The sequence below is a fragment of the Sciurus carolinensis genome, chromosome 14 (genome assembly GCF_902686445.1).
Source record: "Sciurus carolinensis chromosome 14, mSciCar1.2, whole genome shotgun sequence".
NCBI lineage: Eukaryota > Metazoa > Chordata > Mammalia > Rodentia > Sciuridae > Sciurus > Sciurus carolinensis.
The window spans coordinates 22489898-22499989 of NC_062226.1; the positions used below are offsets into that span (position 1 = coordinate 22489898).

Here is a 10092-nt window from a genome sequence, read left to right on the forward strand (position 1 = left end):
CATCCTTCTTCCATTCTTCCCTTACCTCCTTCCTGCCCATAGCAAATCTTTAGGTGGCTCTAATCTTTCATTTCTCTCAGGTAGGAGTGAAATTACTGTGTCACAGGGCAGATGGACGTTTAACTTGATTGGAAGTTAGCAAACATCTTTCCAATATGATTTTACCACCTTTCCCACCAGCGTTGTATGTGAGACTCATTTGTTTCACACCCTCATCAGTACTTCATATTACTAGTCCTTTAATTTTAGCCATTTGGCTGGTGTGGAATAGTATCTCACTACTGTTTTAATTTTTGTTATTTTTTCTGATCAACAATGATATTGAGCATATTTTTATTTACTTACTTTCTATTCCAACATTTTGTTTCTTGAAAGTCAAGTCTTACCCTTTTAAATGAGATTGTCTTTTTTATTATTGACATATAGGAATTAAAAATACATGTGTTGGGCATTAATTTTTTTTTGTTAGGTATTGTGACTATTTTATCCCAGTCAGTGACTTGATTAATGGTAACTTTTAAATGAGCAGTATCCATTTTTTAAATTTTTTTTATTATTTTATTGTAAACAAATGGGATACATGTTGTTTCTCTGTTTGGCGTTGTTTTCTCTGTATGGCGTAAAGGCATACCATTTGTGTAATCATAAATTTACATAGGGTAATGCTGTTTGATTCATTTTGTTATTTTTTTCCCTTCCCCCCACCCCTCCCACCCCAACAATATCCATTTTTATCTCATCCATTTTATTAATTTTTTTCTTTTATCTTAGTGCTTTTTTTTTGTATATTACTTAATTGCTCACCCCAAAGTCAAGATATTCCCCATATTTTCCTACAGAAGCTATACAATTTTTGTCTTCACTTTTAAGTCTCTGATACTTTCTTCAATTGACTTTTGTATAACGTGTGAGGATGGATGAAATGAATTTTGGGAAGGGAAGGGGAATCTGCCAGTTATTCAGCGTCATTTATTGAAAATAGAATTCCATTGGTGCCTTTGTCAAAAAGCAAGAGCTCACGTTGTGTGGGTTCGTTTCACTGGGTTTCATTGTCCTCTCTTCTGTCCCATTAGTGTGCTTGTCTAATCTCACAGCAATACCACGTTGCCTTGTGTATGTAACTCGTAAGAAATATTGAGGCCTGGCGTTGTAAGTCCTCCAGCATTGTAGTTCCTCAAACTTTTCTCAGTTATGCTAGGCCATTTGCACTTCCATATTAACTTTATACTCAACTTGTACATTTCTCCTAATGAAATCCTGCTGGGATTTTGACTGGGAGTGTGTCGAAGTTATAGAACAATACGGAGAGGACTGACAAATTAACAACATTAAATCTTCCAGTTCACAAACATGGTAATATCTCCATTTATTTAGATCTTTAATTTTATTCAGTAATGTTTTATAATTTTTAGTTGAGTTCTGCATAGTTTTCATTATATTCCCTGCTTTTAATTTTTTGATGAGCTTGTAAATGATGCTTTTTTTAAAACAAAATGTATTTTCCAATAGTTTCTTATGTTCAGAAATATAAGCTTATGTTCAGAAATACTCTTCATTTTTGTCTGTTGATCTCATCACTAGCAAGTTTGTTAAAATTTACATACTGTTTCTTGTCATTTGTGTATGTTTTCTCTGGAATTTTTATGCATATAACTGTGTCTAGAGAGAATACTATTTTTTTTTCTTTCCAAGGACGAGAGCTCTTTCCTTCTTGCCTTATTTCAGTAACTAGGAATGGCAGTCCAGTGTTTCATAGAAACAATAATATTTACATCAAATTTGCTATTAGTCCTAACACTGTTGTAGTGAATATCTTTATCAGCTTGAGGTAGTTTCTTCCTATACCTAACATGATGAGAGCCTTTTTTTTTTAAGTGAAAAAAGTGCTGAACCTTATGAAATCACTTTTCTGTATCTAATGGTAACATTTTGTGGTTTATTTTTCTGATTCTTTAAATGCAATAAATTAAATTGACTGACTTTAAAAGTTAAGTCAACTTTACATTCTTTGAATAATTCAACTTACTTATGATATGTCATCTTCTAAATAATAGATTAAATTTATTATTATTTTTCTTAGGAATTTTGCATCTATCTTAATGAGGGACATTACTCCACAATTTTTCATCTTTTAATGACATCGTATTTTGTTTTGGTTGTATGAACCAAATCAAATGAATAGTAACATATTCCTTTTTTCTCTGTTTCCTGAAAGTGTTAGTGTAGAATTGGTATTTCTTTCTTAAATGTTTGGTAGATTTTTTTTAAAATGTCTTTTTCTTTTTCTTTTGTTTTGCCTTGTATGTTTCTTTGAAGGTTGTTCATTACAGATCCTATCATCTCTGTAACCCTCTCTGTTTTTTAAAGGTTCTTCTTTCTCTGTGTTTTGATATTTTTTTGTTGATCAGTCTTTGAGTTCACTGATCTTTTGATCCTTTTAGTCTCCTATTAAGTCATCTATAAATGTCTAATTTTAAACATTGTGTTATTTATTTTTAATTGACAACTAAAATATATATTAATGATATACAACCTGATGCTTTGAAATAGGTATACATTGTGGAATGGCTAAATCAAGTTAATTGAAATATGTGTTACAATGTTTTAGAAAGCCCATTTTATTGATATTAGTGAATCTTTTCATCTATTAGGTCTTTTTCTTATTCTATTATTTTTTAAAGCATTCCTAATATCAATTTCACAGTAATTTTGGGGTCATCTGTAGTTGTCCTTCCATTGATGATACTTTTCATTTGAATACGTCTTCCTTCTTCTTTTCATGAATTGTAACTTTTTATTATACTTTAAAAATCATGGGAACTGAAGTAAATAACACTTTCCTCCAGAAGGCGCATGTCCTTTCTTCTTATCAGGCAACTGGAATGGAAGTGCTTTTCCTTTGATCGAATGAAGAATTTAACAGGATTGGGGCTCATTTGCAGTGTTAGTTTTCAGTTGCATTTGTTTTCAAATTTCTAAAGGGTGAAATCTTATCTAGGTGGGTAACAGGACCTTCCTTCTAGTGGACTTTGGGATCTGGGTTTGCGTTCTTGTCTTGCCTCCAGCTTCCCAGATGCTTCTGCCAAATCCTGAGCAAAAATCCAAGTGGGAGAGTTGTTGACAGGAAGGACCAGTGCTGCATTGGGGTTTTCTAGGATTCTATTCCATTATACCAGCTCACTTGGCTGCTAAAAGTTTAACTGGTTTTTCCTTACCCCAGCAGATTCTGTCTAATGCTCCCAGGAGGAAAGAAGTCCATGGTCTCTGCTTATCCAGAAAGGGTTTGCCCCTCGCTGGAAATCTTTAGATTATTTGCATTTATAGCTCTTGAATGTGTTTCACATATTGAATTTTCAGTTATCCGTAGAATTTAGTTGTTTTACTGAGATCATTGTTTTATCACTAACTTTGGCATCTAAACCTGAAGTAAAACTGCAATAAATTTGTGAAAAAAAAAAAAAAAAAAAAGAATCATGAAGTGACATTTGCATCACAGAATTTTAGAACACATTATAATTTCACACTGTGGTGTTGGCATAACAGTTGACCAACATAGTTTTAATAAAACAGAACTGAAATCAAGAAACAACGTTTTGGCTTGTGATAAAGATATACCCCCAAATTTTGTAGGATGATGTTTTATTTAATATAAAGGCAGTAAAATACCTATTTGTAAAAATAAATTTAGAGTTTTTCCTTCCTCAATACTCTAAAAAGAGATTGTAAAATAGTTAACCTGAAAAATAAAACTAAAAATAAAAAATTACAAAACACAGGAGAGCAGACTCTGTTTACAGTAGTGGTAAAGTATTTCTAAATATAACACTAAAGAAAAAAGAATAATAAAGGAAAATAAAAAATAGAAACTTTCTACTTTCAAAATCATGAGCACATTTAAAAATCTGATTCCAAATGAGGTCCATTTGTAAAATATATGATACAAGTGTTATTGTATAATAAACCCTTATAAATCGATTTAAAAAGGCAAATATAAAAATGTTTAACAGGTAATTCACAAAGATATACAAATGGCTTACAAATATGTAAATGTATTTACATTATTAGCAATCAAAGATCCTTATTATATTATTATTTGTTTCTCCTCCTGGAGTAGTGAATAAACCCATTAATAATCCAATAGGATCATTTTTTGGTATACATTTAAGGTATATATGTGATATCTTGTTATATACATAGTGAAATGATTACTACAAATTAATGAACATATCCATCATGTCACATAGTTATCCTTTTGTGTGTACAATAAGAGCACCAAAAATCTATCCTCTTAATAAATTTTCCATATATAATGCAATATTATTAACTAAGGTTCCATGCTCTACATTATATACCTAGACTTATTCATTCTATAAACTGCAACTATGCAGTTAACTACGTTTAACAAGTTAACTCCAACTACACACAAAACTACATGTTTGCCTCCTCCACATTTTGCGTTTTTGATGTCAGAGTTCACATCTTTTCACATTGTGTATCCATTAAGGAAACATTGTAACTGTTGTTAGTTTTAAAAATACTTTTGTCTTTCAGCCTGCAACCCAGAGTTACAAATGATTTCCCTATAACCATTACGGTATTACAGTACTCCGTTTTTATTTTTGTTATTGTTTTGTGGTATTTGGTATGGAACCCAGGGTGCCCTACCAGTGAGTGAGTTATATCCTGAGCCTTTGTAAATTTTTAAATCTTGGGTCAGGGTCTTGCTAAGTTGCCCAGGCTGGTCTCAAACTTGCAATCCTCCTGCCTCAGCCTCCCAAATAGCTGGGATTATAGGTGTGTACCACCTCGCCGGATGTACTATTTTTAATTTAACACATTTTTACCTTTACCAGAGAATTTCATACTTTCACATGTTTTCACATTAGTAAATGGTGTCATTCGTTTCTGCTTGAGGAACACCCTTTTGCGTTTCCTATTAGGCAGGTGAGGAACTCCCTCAGGTTTTGCTTATTTGCGAAAGTCTTTATTTTTCAATTATTTCTGAAGGACAGTTTTTAAAGATACGGTGTTATTGGTTGGCATGTCTTTTTTCTTTTAGCAGTGTGTCTGTGCAGGGGTGGGTACTGGGGATTGAACTCTATCTTTGTGCATGTTAGGCATGGATGCTGTTCTGAGCCACAGTCTGAGTCCAACATATTATATCTAATCCCATTTTTCCTGTAAGGTTTCTGTTGAGAAATTTGTTGATAGTCTTAATGAAGATTCTCTTACATGTAACAATGTTTTTCTCTTGCTGGTTTCAAAATTCTTAAACTTTGACTTTTGACAGTTAACTTTTAATATATCTTGGTGAATACCTCTTTGGATCTGTTTAGGGACTTTTGAACATCATGGATTTGAATGTTCATATTTCTCCCAATATTTGGGAAATTTTCAGCTATTATTTCTTCAATTAGCCCCTGCCCCCTATAATGCCTATAGGAGATAGCTTAATAATATCTCATAAGTCCTGTAGACTTTCTTCACTTTTTTGCAATTTTTCTCCTCTGACCAGATAATCTCAAAAGACCAGTCTTTAAGTTCGTAAATTGTATTTTTTCTACATGATTAAATCTGCTGTTGAAATTCTATTTATATTTTTCATTTACTGTATTTATCAGTTCCAGGATTTCCATTCAGTTTCTTTTTAAAAATAATTCCTATCTCTGTTGAAATTCTATTTTGTTCTACTACTGTTTTCCTGATTCTGTTGCTTTGTTTATGTTCCCTTGTATCTATCTTGCTGAGCTTCCTTAAAGTAATTATTTTGAGGTTCCTTTCAGTTTATTCATAGATCCTCATTTCTTTGGGGTCAGTTGCTACAGAATTATTCCTTTGATGATATGATTCCTTGCTTTTCTGTGTTTCTGGTGACTTTGAATTAATGCCTGCACATTTGATGGAACAGATAGTCACCTCTTCCGGACTTTACAGTCTGACTTTGGTGGAGAAAGACTTTCACCTGCAGGGGTGTACAAGGACCTTGATGGGTAGGTGGGTAGGGTATGGTAGCTGTGATTCAAGATGGGATGCAGTGGCATAATGTCCATGCAGCTCCATCAGCTGAGGTCAGCATGGGTGAAGATGGGGTCTGTAACACAAAGCTGCTCCCCCACCCTTTGCATCACAACCTAGCTTGTCATTCTGAAAGCCGCTCCCTCCACCCTTTCCACTGCAGCCATTTCCCCGCCTCCCAACTACTGTCAGTCTGTGAACATCCTAGCTAGCTACTGGTTCATCAGTCATCTTGCAAGTATCCTTCTCCGTTATTGGTCCCCTGTTAGACCCAGGGAATTCAACTCTTAAGAATAGCTAGCCCACCATCTTTTCTCATGCTTTTCTCTCTCCTACTCACTGTCTTTCTCCTCCTCGCTTTGCACACTCTTTCTTGCACGCGCCCTTTCTGTTTTCCTCTCATTTTCTCTCTTACCCTGCAGGGAGACACTCTGTTTGCTTAATAAACCCTCTTATGTGATTTCCCGTGTGGTTTTCATGGGGTTTTCTTACAGGGTCCCTTGATGGCCAAGGCTGCAAATGTTTGTGGTGACAGCAATGGAAGTGTGGGCTGAGAGGCCCACAATGGCAAAGGCTGTTGTGATTCTCCCGTTCTCCTATTGTCTGCAGTGGACAGTCTTCTCTGAGAGAATCCCTCTTGGTGCTGGACCTAGTGTGGCCCACAGGGAGCAGGTAGCAGGTCATGGTGCAGGTGCTCAGAAGAGTGACTCAAGGGCTCACAGAACTACTGTGATAGCTGAGTTTGGGGCATAGGTGCACTTGCAATTGCACGGAATCATGCAGATCACTCACCAGTTTGGGACTCTGGCGTGCTCCCCAGCATCTCAAGTCCAGGAAGACAGGCTGTAGCATTAGTTCAGACCCAGGGGCCCCGGGCAGCAGCAGCACTGCTGTGGGGATAAAGGGACCTTCCAGTGACTCAGGCCATTGGGAACGGTACAGCACAATTGTAACTAATTCCTGGGAAGCTGCTGTGTTGCAGCAGCTCATGGCGTGGGACACTTTGGCAGTAAATTCTCAGGATTGGCGAAGTACAAGTGACCCGGTCCCTGAGGAAGACTGCAGCAGTAACTTGGGCCCAGAAAGATGGAGGGGCTCCATAACAGCCTATAGCAGTGCAGGCCCAGGATGGTAGGTGTTGGTGGCCAAGACTTTGGGTAGGAGGTTGTAGTAGCAGCAAGACCCCAGGAACGGAAGGATACTACTCCAGGAACCAGGGCAGAGCACGGCACTGGCCCCTCCTCTGGGGAGAGTGCAGTGGTGTGACCTCTGGGCAGCTCCCTCTGCTGGGCTCTGCACCGTGAAAATTGCAGGAGTCCACAATGTTGAAGCCTGCAGGTGTCCCAGTGGTGAGGAGGGCAGCTGGGGTCTTCTTGCCCACCTTTTCCCCTTGGGGGAAATCATTCCTGGCTGTGAGCAGATCCTGAGTGGGAGATGGGTGGTGCAGACAATGTGTGGCCCACCCTTTTCTAGGCAGCTTTCCTTGGTTTCTGTGCTCTGTTGGGTTTCTACTACTGCTAGATGGTAGGACTTTCCCTTAGCTATTTTGTTGGCATGTAGCTATTTGTTTTGTTTTTGGTGAGGGAGATGAGTATTGTCACTGTCTAGTCCACCATCTTGATGATTTCACTTTCTAATAGGCTTTTAAATACCATTTAAAAGATAATCAAGGAGTGAATTACCTAAACTAGTTAACATAGGCTACTTCAGAAACCAGCATTGGCTTCTACTCAGTCTTACTTCACTAGCTAATTTTTGCTGTGTCCCTATCATGGTTCTGTTTTTAATGGTTTGGTGTGTGTGTGTGTGTGTGTGTGTGTGTGTGTGTAAGTTGATTTTTCAGGACTCACTGGACCCCAGTAATAAACTCCACGGAAGTTGCCCAGGGTTGACAGAGGATGTCCAGCCCTTTCAAGGTTTACTTGGTTACTTCTCTGGTATCTTACTTCAGTTTGTGTTCTTCTATCCTGTGAACCCTTCTGAATGTCTGACTTTCATAAATCCTCCTGAAAATTGCTGCTACTGGTATCCACCATGATAGCATTGACGATGTCTCCAAGAGATGATCTCCCTAATTTTCAAGTCTTGGGTTGCCTCAGTGACAATACATTCCTTCAGTCCTCACCAGACCAAAGCTGTGCTGTGTTGTGGGCAGAAAGGAGGGGCCTGCACCTCCCTACACTCTGTTACCTGGTTACCACTATGCTTCTCTGCTTCCTTGGAAAAACATCTCCCTCACTTCTTTCCTGCAATCCTGTTCTTTCTAAGGTGCCAGGCCCAGAACCAAGACCAAGTTATACCCCTTTATTCTAATTGTACCCAATTATAGTTATACCCAGCTGCCCCAATTAGGGAACAGTCTGCTAAGCAATGTGTATCTAAACTTTTTTCTCTCCACACAGAATGAATGTAGATAGATGGACACCTAAGCTCTTATTTCTCAAGTCCAGATAGAGATGAATCTCCTTTAAGATCACCTGCAACATCCAACAACACATTCATAGCCCTAGGAATGGAGTTAAGAATGAGTTCCTGAGTTAGGAATAACGAATCCTCCATTCCATGATTTCTTTCTGAATTTTTCCTTTTGCAGATGGCGGAACTCTCTTCTTCCCTGCTGCCTGTGCTGCTAATATTTGTTTGATCTCAGTTAAGCCATTTGGTCCACAGATCTCATTTTCTTTCTGCATCTGATAAGTCAATATCTTCACTTATGAAATTCCAGGGACACGGTGAAGCACCTGATTGACTGAAGTGAAATCGTCAGAGAAGCCCCAAAATAGGCATTCTGAAAATATTAAGACTCTGAACCAATGAATCAGTTAAAGAGGTAAAAACCTCTGTAAGAAAGAGAAGTGACCTTCTGAGCTTTTCTCCCTCTGGGAATATTAGTTTTACCTTTTCTGCTAAGATGATGGCAACCAGGCTGGGGACACGGGTTGGATTATTTATCCAGTATGACAGCCCCTCCTCCTCTTTCTCCTTCTCCAACCCTTTACTCATGACCTCTCCAGACTCTTCAAGTTTTTTATTTTTTTTTAAACAAACTTCATCAAAGAACCAGATCTAGGTGAATAAGCATTGAAACCCTGAATTACCTTTGTTTTTCTTTGTCTCAAAAAAAAAGCTTAAACGTTTCCCAGATGATCTTTACCTATGGAAATTAAAGGCAGCAACTCTAGCCTTTTCAAAACGTTTAAAAATCTCACTGATGCTCAGGAAAAAAAAAAAAAAACAACAAAAAAAAAACCCAAAAGTGCTGTAGTTCCAACTGCTTGTGTGGTAGAAGGAAAAACAAATTCTTGAAAAGGGCTTGTTGATTACAACTCTCTCTTGTTAAAAGACAAATTGCTCAATGGGAAATGGAAGATCACAAATCTTCTGCTCTTAGGAACTAAACAATAATAGAGTTTTAATACCCTAAGAAAAATAAAACCTCCTCCCTCGGTGAGCTACTCAAATACTGCATTACTTGAATAATGTGCGGAGTTAAGTTGGGAGGCCTGCGGTGTAGTAATTACTCCAAGGAGGCTGCAGGGAAAGCAAAGTACATTCCAGACACCTAATCATTTACAATTGAGTTTAATGAGGTAGTAATTTACAGCTTTGGGGGTGGAAGCATGGAAAGGTCCCTGCCAGGAACTGGGCAGACTCTTTAAAATCCTGGAATTTAATGAAGGCATTGGAGAGTGGATTCATACAGTCTAACTTGTGTGATTTCATCTGCCTAGTGCGTGGACAAGAAGTAAATGACAGGGCACTTGGGACCTACATCTGGAAACAACATGTTTCAAAGGATTTTTATAAATCTTGCAGAAAAGAAGAAGAAGAAGAAAAAAAACAGAGGTAGAAAAGCATAATTGTGGGGGGATGGGAAAGCACCACAAAGAAGGGCCGTTACAAGTTCTTTGTAGCTCGACCAAATAACATTTCCTAATGTCAAGGTCAGTCATTGATGGTAATTGCTGAAACATGCTTGTGAAGCCTGATGTGAAGACAGAAGCTATTGAACCTTCCTTTCTGAACAGGATTTGGGTGAAGAACACAGAGGAATCCAGTATTCACTGTAACTCCCTG

General features: G+C 37.6%; 1 pseudogene; it reads right to left on the reverse strand.

Annotated features, from left to right (window-relative positions):
* LOC124964057 (four and a half LIM domains protein 1-like) overlaps positions 1-7005 on the reverse strand; it is a 68698-nt pseudogene extending 61693 nt beyond the window's left edge.
* Between the last annotated feature and the right edge of the window lie 3087 nt (positions 7006-10092).